Below are 11,952 nucleotides of genomic sequence, written 5' to 3'. Positions count from 1 at the left end.
TAATGTTGGCACTGCTGGATTTTGGTTTGGAATTGATCTGATCCATTCTATTCCCCCATTACTTGATTTTGGAAATGTAGATGTTTACCCTGTATCATTGTGTCTTGGGAGCATGTGACTTGGTTCTTTTTTAACTTTAAAAAAATTTTTATTTTTTATTTATTACTTATTTGACAGAGAAAGAGGGAGAGAGAGAGAGACAGAATGGGCACATGCCAGGGCCTCCAGCCACTGCAAACAAACTCCAAATGTGTGTGCCCCTTCTGCATCTGGCTAACGTGGGTCCTGGGGAATTGAACGTGGGTCCTTTGGCTTTGCAGGCAAATGCCTTGACCCCTAAGCCATCCTCCAGCCCTGTTTTAAAAATCTTTTTTTTTGAGAAGCAGTGCTATTTAAGAACATGCCCTAGTAGTTGCATACAGCGATTCTACTTCCACCTCATTGACCAAAACTTGGTCACACGATCTTGATCTACGGAAAGATTGTAAGGCCAAAAATGGTCAACTGAAAGTCAGGATTCTCAGAGACAATTTTTTTCCCCCTCCTTCTTCTTCTTCTTCCTCTTCTTCTTCTTCTTCTTCTCCTTCTTCTTCTTCCTCCTCCTCCTCCTCCTCCTCCTCCTCCTCCTCCTCCTCCTCCTCCTCCTCCTCCTCCTCTTCTTCTTCTCATTGGTATGGGTTCCCAGTCTCAGAGGAGACTTTGAACTTGAACTTTTCAACAATGCTGGAACTGTTAAGACTATGATATTGACTCTTAGAGAGGCACTAAATGCATACACGCTATGAGATGGATATGAGCCTTTTGAGGCCAGGGAAGGAATGATACGGTTTGCATAGGAAGTGTTCTTCCACAGCTGATCATATACTGAAGGCTTGTTCCAGCTGGTGACCTTGTTTGGGGAGTAAGTGCTTGAAACTTTAAGAGACAAGACCCAGCCAGAGATGTAGGTCACTGGTAGTTGGGTGCTTGAGAACATTTTGTCCCTTGTCCCCACTATCCACCATAGGTAAATAGCCTCTGCCACATGCTCCCACCACAATGATGCACCTCACCAGAGGCCCATAACCAAGGGAGCCAAGGACTGTGGACTGAAGCCTCCAAAACTGTGAGCCAAAGTAAATCCTACCTCCCTTTAAGAAAAAAATGAAAAAGAAAAGAAAGAATCCTTTACCTGTACTCAACCTTACCAAGCTGTTGGGAGAATAAGCTAGTCATAGCATGTGAAAGTTTTTAGAAATATAAATCTTGTAAGAATCTGCAGAAAAGCAAGGGAGTCACAGACAATCTAATCTGAGCTCCAGTCCTAGATGGGGTGTGTACTAATTTCATGATATTAGGCAAATCATTCAACTTCCCATAGCTTCAATCACTTCACCTGTACATAGGGGTCAATAGTACCTATCTCCCAGGGTTTTGAAGAGTAAAATGTATTAAAGTAAGGCATGCTTAATAATGTCTTCTTTTCTATTTATAATAATTACGCTCATTCAGAAGTATATATAGTTTTTCAAAAGGATATAATATTTACAAGGTTGTGTTTTTGCTTATGAGATTGTCTACATGAAGAAATATTAACCTGAGGATTAAAGGTCTATGTAAAATTGAATTTCTAAATGCACCCTACTTAATTATACATCAAGTATCATCCCAATGCTGAATATTTCATCAGTGGCATTCCTGGCTGTGAGTATGCTGAGCCTGGGGAGGAAAAGCAATCACTTAAAGAGAATTTGATATAACTTCAAACAGCGATAATCTTTATTTTACTGCTAAGTGGGAGAATAAGATTTTCAAAAAAAAAAATTAAGTGTAAATGACCCAGAGCTTTCTAGAAGCAGCCCTGGACATAGTTTTGCCATAGTTCATCACTAAGATTAGTAGACTAGTATTGCTTTTCCAAGTCTGAATAGTTATTTCTTTTGTCCACCATATTACCTGACAGTTCAGCTGGAGTTGTCTTCATTTATTTCCTAATCTCCTAGAATCACCTCACAATAGGTATAACTCTCTGGGCCAATCCTGGACACAGAAAGATAGGTAGATGAAAACCTGTCAATCCCTCCCTCCCTTCTCTTCCCCTTCCTTGCTTCCTTCCTTCCTTTCTTTCTCTTCCGTCTCTCTCTTTCTTTCTTTCTTTCATTTATTTATTTATTTATTTATTTATTTATTTATTTATTTATTTATTTATTTGAGAGCGACAGACACAGAGAGAAAGACAGATAGAGGGAGAGAGAGAGAATGGGCGCGCCAGGGCTTCCAGCCTCTGCAAACGAACTCCAGACGAACTCCCCCTTGTGCATCTGGCTAACGTGGGACCTGGGGAACCGAGCCTCGAACCGGAGTCCTTAGACTTCACAGGCAAGCGCTTAACCGCTAAGCCATCTCTCCAGCCCTCTTTTTTTTTTTTTTGAGGCAAGCCCAACAAACTGGCCTTTTGGTGGCTGTGCAAGAAAGTGAGAGTGAGAGAGGAGAGTGAGAGAGAGAATTGGTGAGGCAGGGCCACCAGCCACTGTAATGGAACTCCAGATGTGTGCAATAACTTGTGTGCATGTGCAACCTTGTGTGTCTGGTTTACATGGGACCTGGAGAGTTGGACATGGGTCCTTAGGCTTCGCAGGCAAGCGCCTTAACTGCTAAGCCATCTCTCCAACCCTCTGTCTCTCTTTTTGATGGAATCTCATTATACTGCCTAAGCTGGTCTCAAATTCACAATCCTCCTGCCTCAGCCTTCTCAGTGCTGGAATTTTAGGTTTGCAGCACCATGTTGAATTTACCAATTCTTTTTCCTATGTCAACATTACTGCAGTGGAAGTTTTCTGGAAGATTCTGAAGCCTGATTTTGGAAACATATTTCAACTGGCTCAGTCTGTATCTATTCATAATTGACAAACACAATATTTGATTCAGACAGCATACCCAGTATGAATTGACTTAAAGAAAATATTTCATTTCAGGCTGGAGAGATGGCTCAGAGGTTAAAGGTGCTTTCTTGCAAAGCCTGAAGGCCTAGGTTAGAGTCCTCAGTACCCAAGTAAACCCAGATGCACAAAGCAGCTTATATGTTTGGAGTTCATTTGCAGTGACATGCCCATCTTCATTCTCTCTCTGTATTTTCAAACAAATAAATAAAATGATTATTAATTTTAAATTTTTATTAGCATTTTCCATGATTATAAAAAAAAATCCCATGGTAATTCCCTCCCTCCCTCCCCCCCACTTTCCCCATAAGTTCGGGTCTCGCTGTAGCCCAGGCTAACCTGATCCTAACTCTGTAAACTCAACCAGGCCTCAAACTCACAATGATCTTTCTATCTCAGCCTTCTGAGTTTATGAGCCCCCACATCCAACAACATGTGCACACTTCTTAAATAGGGTATATGAAAATGTCTACCTCAGCCTCCAAAGGGCTGGGGTTAAAGGCATGAGATTCCATGCCAGCTTTTGTTTCTATATACTCATGACATACCACTCTATTCTACTGTTAGGCCATGGTCACTCATCCAGCCTCTATTCTTGGACATTTAATTTGCTTAAGGTTTTTTGTTTTGTTTTGTTTTTCAGGATAGGGTCTTACTCTGGTTCAGGCTGAGATAGAATTCACCATGTAGTCTCAGGATGGCCTCAAATTCATGGCGATCCTCCTACCTCTGTCTCCCAAGTGCTAGGATTGAAGGTGTGTACCACAACACTGGGCTAAGGATTTTTTATTCTTAAAAAATAATGCCACTGAAACACTTTTGTTGTTGTTCACACAGCTTGTTTTCTTCTCTTGCATTACTTTCTGGAGATAAATTCCCTGGAGAATATCATTAGGTGAAATGTTTCACACATTGACTTGGCTCTAGCTATATTGTATTAAATTGTACTCTGAATGAATTGTATTGTCATCACATTTGAAAGAGAGTATTATCTTTTTTTCACAAACCCCTTCTGAGAGCTTCAAGGCAAATTAGGGTGGAGTCACCAATGAACACAACCCTTTGTCCCACTGTCTGCTTGGGTTTCCCTGGGCCTTATAATGCTCCCTGAAAATGATTTATGATACAAGTATGCACACCCCAGAAGGAGCTCTCACATGGGATGGTGTGATTCTCCCCTCCCAGGAGAGGTTTCCATGATGAAGTTGTCTTTTGGAAGTCATAAGATCAGCAGAAGGTTATTCAAGCAATTGACATTTTCTTCTCCACTTCAGCTAGCCGCTCTCCATTCTTGTGCCATCAAAAAACACATGTGGTGTCTGTTAGAAATGAAGGCTAGAATTTTAGCTCATCGTGTGCCATTCCAAGCTTGGGATACATTACACCAAGGAAAGGAAGTTCTAGCAGAGCTGGAAAAGATTTTAAAAACTGTCATGTATAAAACTGAAAGAAAATTTGTTCCCAGTGGGTTTGTAGCAGACAGCTTCAGGTTCCCCTAGATGAACGTCCAGACCAGGCACAGTTATGGAGGAAGGGATTTATTGAAGCTTACAGATCCAGGGGAAGTTCCGTAATGGCATGAGAAGCTGGCCTGCTTTCACAGGCCCAAACACACAGAGAGAGGCACAAGCCAAAAGCCACACAGCATAGCACACTTCAGGAACTCCAGCTAGGCACACTTTGCATACCTTTAGATTGAAATCTTAAATACACCATCACACCTTAAGATCCGCCCAGTGACACTGCCTCCAGCCAGGTGGCTGCAGATGCAAACTGCAAACTAATAAAACAGTGAATATATTGGGGGGGCATCTATGCAAACTACCACAGGGTTGAAGGTCACTTTGAAATCCTGTATAAATATCACTCCATGTTAGTTGTGTATGATGTGGCAAGAGCACCAGTTCACCAGTTTGGGTTATGAGAAGGTTTAGATCTAAATTCTATGGCATATGGACTCATAGGACAGATGTTACTGTTATTACCACACATGGTAGCCATAGCACAGTCTAGGTGACAGAGCCGTAGGCATTGTGTGAAAAGTTTGGACACTGAAAGCAAGTAGAACTGGTTTGGCTATTTCTCCACGTGGACAGTTTGCCCTGGGAAAGATCTCATTGTCCGTCAGCTTCATCGTCTAGAACTACCTACAGACTTTGCTTTACAAATGAAATGGCAATATGTGCCAGACATATAACAAGTGTTCACTTAATCCATAACTGGGACATTGGATGGTCAACCAAGTCTTCCCTTACATCAGTGGTTCTCAAAACTCAACATAAGGTGATCCAGGGTGGCGTAATCATTCTCCCTCAGTTTACCTGGGGCTGAATAATGCTCCCTGACAATGATTTATGGCACAAGTGTTCACACTCCAGAATAAGCTCTCACCTGGGATGGTGTGATTCTCCCCTCCCAGGAGAGATGTTTTTGATGTTGTCTTTGGAAATCACAAGATTTACAGACCCTATCTCACTTAGGCTACATCTCTAAAGAACAGCTTTTCAGATTTTATCTCCAGAAGTTCCATTTTCATTAGCTGGGTATAAAGTCTAGAAATCTACCTACATATATGCTAAATCCCAAAGTGTTTATGCTGCAGACGTGCTGCCTTAATAGTTTCAGAAAAGAAAAAGAGGGGAAAAATGTTTTCCATCACTGACATATGACAAAAACCATATAGCATTCAAGTGATCCAAATAGTGAAAGATTCTGTTTCAAGACAATTTATGCAGTTCTTCTGTTAAGGAGCTAGATTGTCTTAAAGCAACACCTTATACTCTCTTTTTGTTTTGTTTTTTGAGGTGGGGTCTCATTCTAGGCCAGGCTGACCTGGAAATCACTATGTACTCTCAGGGTGGCCTTGAACTCATGGCAATCCTCCTACTTCTGCCTCCTGAGTGCTGGGATTAAAGGCGTGTGCCACCACGCCCAGCTAATACCTTATACTTTGACCCTTGATGTAGATTAACATATATCACCTCAGTACACCCTAGCAATCTGTCCCTCCTCTGATCTGTGGAACAGCTCTTCCGCTCAGAGTGGTTATCAGACGTCACTGTTTTCATCTTGTGTTATTGTGCATTTCATCTGTGTCTCATTCTCTCAACTAGACTTTAGGTCCGAAGGTGGGGAGCAGTGCCTTTCATTGTTCTGTCCTTCATCACATGTACCTTGGAAAGCCTTTATAGAATTATGTGTTTCAAAACTGTATTTTATATTTTGCATTTTTATTTTACTTATTTATTTATTTGAGAGAGAGAATGGGCACTCCAGGGCCTCCAGCCACTGAAAAGGAACTCCAGATGCATGAGTCCCCTTGTGCATCTGGCTAACGTGGGTCCTGGGGAGTCGAATCTGGGATTTTTGGCTTTGCAGGCAAATGCCTTAACCGTTAAGCCATCCCTCCAGCCCTCAAAACTGTGTTTTAATGAATGCAGATACACATAGTGAACTGTTGGCTAATCCTCATTGGCAAATTCTTGGTCTTGGGAGTGGTTCAGCATTACAGCCATGACAGGATGAGGCTTATGTTCTTGGGCAGGTATGTGAGTGCTGGGGCATCTCAGGCTGTTTCCCCCTGAAGAATGGGAAGATCATTGACCTTGCAGGGCTACTGGGAAGACTGAGAATGTTTCAGGGTCCCTAGTAAAATGCCCAGTTCTGTGGTTATCTTTAAGTGGTAGACACTGACTTTTGCTGGTATACCTAATATGACCTAGTAGTACAAAGAGTGGCCTTTGATATTCATCGTCAGATGTTAAGTCATTAACAAACAAAGCTGGTACTTTTTCTTTTAAGGTCTGCAAATTAAAGTTTAAAAAAAAACAACAGAATTGTCCAGAAATGTGTACCAATTACCTATAGAAGAGAAAGGACACAAACAAGCTATTTCATCAGGGATGTTTATGTCACAGACCTACTCTGTTCACATTCTCCCATTACTGGGGAGCACCCACTTCCAGAACAAAGACTATGAACCCTACCTGCAGCAATACAAACAAAGCGCCAGCATTTCATGCTGCAGGTAGGAGACTCTCTAGTCCCATGTGTGGGGCAGACATTAGTATCTTAGGGTTGTTGTAAGAGAGCAATGGCTACAGGATGGGCAAGATGGATGTGTCTAATCCTCTGAAATATTGCCAGTTAAATATCAGAGGTTCTATGTAATGGAAGAAATAATGCATGCAGTTTGTGCATAAAATAGGAATTGCAGCTTTATGCCTAAAGACAAAAAGTTGAGACAACTCATTGTCTAAGAATAAAGTGCATAATGGTGAAATAAACAGTATTTATTTGATTGAATGTTAGTTAAACAAGTATTTAAAATGTCTACTCAGATATATGGAATAATGTGGAGAAATATAACATTTAAATTGATTCAGTGTACACTTTAAGAAAAAAGGGGGGCAAAATTCACTTTACATTCAGAGTTTTTTCTAATTGTGGAGAAAGGCAGCATCTTTTTCATCCAGTCTGCTTCTTCCAACAGCCAACAAAAACCTTCCTCTTAGATGGTGTTATTGTGATGTCATCAACACTACAGCCAATCTCCTTGGTGAATATTTGCATAGTTTTCTCCTCCTAATCCAACAGAATTTAATTTTTTTCTTTTTTTCTTTTTTCTTTTTTGATTTTCTGTGGCAGGGTCTCACTCTAACTCAGGCTGACCTGGAATTCACTACACAGTCTCAGGGTGACCTCCAACTCTTGACAATCCTCCTACCTCTGTCTCCCAAGTGCTGGAATTAAGGGCATATGCCACCACGCCCAGCTGAATTTAATTTCTTTTTGAAAGTATTCAGTGGAAGTTTCGATCTCCAACAGAAAAGGCAGAAATAACATTAACAAAAACATAATTGTTCTGACATTGATATCAAAATACAGTGTTTATGATTACAACGTCCCCGGTCTAGAGAATGCTTTGACCCTCTAAGCACTCTAGTTAGTTTGCTACATCTTTTTTTAAAAAATATTTTGTTTTGGGCTGGAGAGATGGCTTAGTGGTTAAGCACTTGCCTATGAAGCCTAAGGACCCCGGTTCGAGGCTCGGTTCCCCAGGTCCCACGTTAGCCAGATGCACAAGGGGGCGCACGCGTCTGGAGTTCGTTTGCAGAGGCTGGAAGCCCTGGCGCGCCCATTCTCTCTCTCTCCCTCTACCTGTCTTTCTCTCTGTGTCTGTCACTCTCAGATAAATAAATAAAAAAATGAACAAAAAAACATTTAAAAAATATTTTGTTTTTATTTATTTATTTGAGAGAGAGAGATATACAGAAATAGGAAGGTAGACAGAGAGAATGGGCGCACCAGGGCTTCAGCCACTGCAAATGAACTCCAGATGTGTGCACCCCCTTGTACATCTGGCTAACATGGGTCCTGGGGAATCGGGCCTTGAACCGCGGTCCTTAGGCTTCACAGGCAAGCACTTAACCGCTAAGCCATCTCTCCAGCCCAGTATGCTACATATTAAAGTGTCTCCCTAACAACTCCTTATTCATTTGATATTTCAATATTGTTTTTAGAATACTGCTAGAGAGGTAGAAGCAGGAGAATCAGAAATTCAAGACCTGCCTTGGCTACATGAGACCCTATATCAAAAGGCAAAAAAAATTTAAATATTTTTTTAAAATTCTTACAGAGTAGGAAACTATTTTCTGGGACAATCTGCAAAAATAGAAGCCTTTTATTTCTCAGATCCAACTGTTTTTATACAAAGACAAAAACACACACACACTCTCAACTTACCTGTTGATCTTGGCACCTTAACCTCTATCGGGAAAGAGGCATTCACCTATCAACTCACAAACTGGGTGTTGGCAAGGGCACAGGATTCCATAACGCTGCTCTTTATCTCCTTTGTTCATAGACTAACTGGTTTAGCAAATTTAATACTATGAAGATTATACCTCTTTCACTATTTTGATATTTCTGTTCAAAAAGCATTGTCAGTGGACTAATTCTGCTTTTATTCCATGATAGACAGGGCAGTGAACACCTAGATTATTTCGTTGAGGTTTACTGGCACATATGATGTATCCAGCACATGCATTTCACAGGTTCTATTCACTTTAGCCTTCCCAAAACAAAGTGAGCATAAATATTATGAGCCCCTGTTTACAATGAGGCTACTTGATATGGTTGCCAAAACAGAGCTAGAATTTACTTATTTACTTATTTATGAGAGAAGATGGATGCACTAGGGCTGCAAACAAACTCCAAATGCATATACACTTTGTGCATCTGGCTTTATGAGAGTACTGGGGAATTAAACCCATTCCAGCAGGCTTTGTAAGCAAGCCCTTTTAACCACCAAACCATCTCCCTAGAATTCTTAACATTTCTGATACCAAGACTAATGTTCTACTACACTGCATTTAAAAAAATATTTTATTTATTTATTTGACAGAGAAAGAGGGAGAGAGAGTGAGAGAATGGGCATGCCAGGGCCTCCAGCCACTGCAAACAACTCTAGACTTGTGCATCTGGCTAATGTGGGTCCTGGGGAATTGAACCTAGGTCCTTTGACCATGCAGGCAAATGCCTTAAATGCTAAGCCATCTCTCCAGCCCTACACTGTTATTTTTAAATAATTAACTAGGTGTGCCAAAACAGAAAAAATACTACTCCTATATGGCAAACATACCCACTTGCCTTATAAATCTGTAATTTTTGCCCTATCTTAATATAAAAATGTGTGCTTATATTTTCCCAAAGAAACAGAGAACAATGGCATGATTGAATCATTTTTGTTTTTGTTTTTTGAGTTTTTTTGTTTTGTTTTGTTTTGTATTTTGAGGTAGGGTCTTGCTCTAGCCCAGAATGACCTGGAATTCACTATGTAGTCTCGGTGGCCTTGAACTCACGGTGATCCTCCTACCTCTGCCTCCCGAGTGCTGAGATTAAAGGCGTGAGTCACCACGCCCGGCTATGATTGAATCATTTAAGCAAAATTTCCACCAATCATTTATTATGGTCAATGAAGATTTGTCACTGGCTTCAAGCCAGTGGTTGAAAGTCATCCAGATCTCAATATTGATTTTCCACCCAAACCTCCTTGGCACTAGCATATTTACTATATAGCATGTCACTTTGTGAAATTCAGAGATGAGTGAGACATTGAACTCCCCAAAACAGAACCACTAGAGTGAAATATTCAACGCTCTTGAAACTGGGTAACATTTGTAATAGCAATGGCCTTTATTCTGTGCCAGGAAGTGTCTAAGGGCTACATATATATATTAGCCAATACCCTAAAAGGAAGGTATTGTCATTATACCCACTTTCAAATAATTGGGAAACTGGAACCTACTTTAGGGCTGGGATATAGCTTAGTGGTAAAGCATTTGCTTAGTATGTGTGAGGCCCTGAGTTCAATCCCCAACACCCCTTCTCCCCCCAAAAGAAGCTGATTTTATGAAACATAACAAAGGCTGTTTATTGGTCAATAAAAATATCAAGCCGGGCATGGTGGTGCACGCTTTAATCCCAGCACTCGGGAGGCAGAGGTAGGAGGAATGCCATGAGTTTGAGGCCAGCCTGAGACTACATCATGAATTCCAGGTCAGTCTGAGCTAAAGCAAGACTCTACCTCAAAAAACAAACAAACAAAAAATCAAAAACCAACAAAATATCAAATTTAAGCCAAGCGTGGTGGTCCATGACTGTAATCCCAACACATGGAAGGCTAAGGCAGGAGGATCACAAGTTTGAGACCAGCCTGGTCTATGTAGTGAGGCACTGTCTGAAGCAAACAAACAAAATCAAAATCAAGATTGACTTCAATCTGATAGAGAAATTACATAATTCAGAGATTATAATATTCTCTGCTTCCTAAAGGATTTATAGACTCCCTCTACTTTTCTTCAGGTTAGAGTTAACTTGGGAACATGAGTCAGGGTGGGCTCATTATTTGCTCCACACTCCTTGCCACCTAAGGCTCCCCCAAGATTTGTGGTGCCTCTACACTTCTCCGGGCCAATGCAGGCAGGGGCAATATGTTTCCATCCTTGCAACCATGGGAATCTGCCCCCACCGCTTCTGCCTAGTCCTACCCACGATCTGATTTGGCATTCTGCCATTCCTCACCACTGAAAATGCTAAAGGCTTATAGCTTTGCATTCCCAAATTGTGCCTGATACTGTGTTTGGATATGGGGTGGCTCTGCATTCCCAGCCCATTCTAAATTCCTACTTTCTAAAAATGGAGCTGCTTAGTTTAGAAAGCAGCTCCAAAACTGTAGTAAATTCTTAACAACTTAAGTCTCTTCTAGGATACACATGAAAATAAGTCACTGGAATGGGAAAAAGGCTGAACAGTCAAGAAACTCACTGACTAGTGAGACTGAAGTGAGGCTCGAGTGGCCCAATGAGTGTGAAAGGGAATGGTAAACTGTAAAATCCTTCAGGGAGATGTCTGTGACTCACACACTGAACTGCATGCTCTAGGCCAGGGGTTCTTAGATGTTAGCATGCATGAGAATTACTGGAAGACTTTAAAAGACAGATATCTGGGCCCACAGCTTTAAATTTTTACACACACATATGTAATATATATGTTATGTATGTGTAATATATATGTTATGTATGTGTAATATATGTTATATATGTGTAATATATATATGTACATACACATGCATGTACCACTTCGTGCATCTGGTTTTACATGGATATGGGTACTGGGGAACTGAACTCAGGCCGGCAACTTTACCAGCAACTGCTAAACCATCTCCACAGTCTCCCCACAATTTCTGATTTCATAGTACACAAGAATCGGGATTTTTGTCAGGTTCTCGGATGATTGATGCTGATGCTGCCGGCCAAGCCGGCACCTTGGGAACCACTGGTTGCTGAATAACCGAAATGCAGTGTCACCACAGTAGGCTCGCGGTAGAGTCGGTACTGTTACCACTACTGTCTTCATCTCTTGGTGACACCAACATCTGCTCTCTTCTTGCAGATTGTTCAGAGCCATCGTGGAGGGAAACATAGCATTCCTTGTCTACACTGCTGTATGTACCAACCTCCTGCATTGACTA

This window comes from Jaculus jaculus, chromosome 1 (assembly GCF_020740685.1).
Source record: "Jaculus jaculus isolate mJacJac1 chromosome 1, mJacJac1.mat.Y.cur, whole genome shotgun sequence".
NCBI classification, from domain to species: domain Eukaryota; kingdom Metazoa; phylum Chordata; class Mammalia; order Rodentia; family Dipodidae; genus Jaculus; species Jaculus jaculus.
This window is presented reverse-complemented; position numbering follows the sequence as displayed.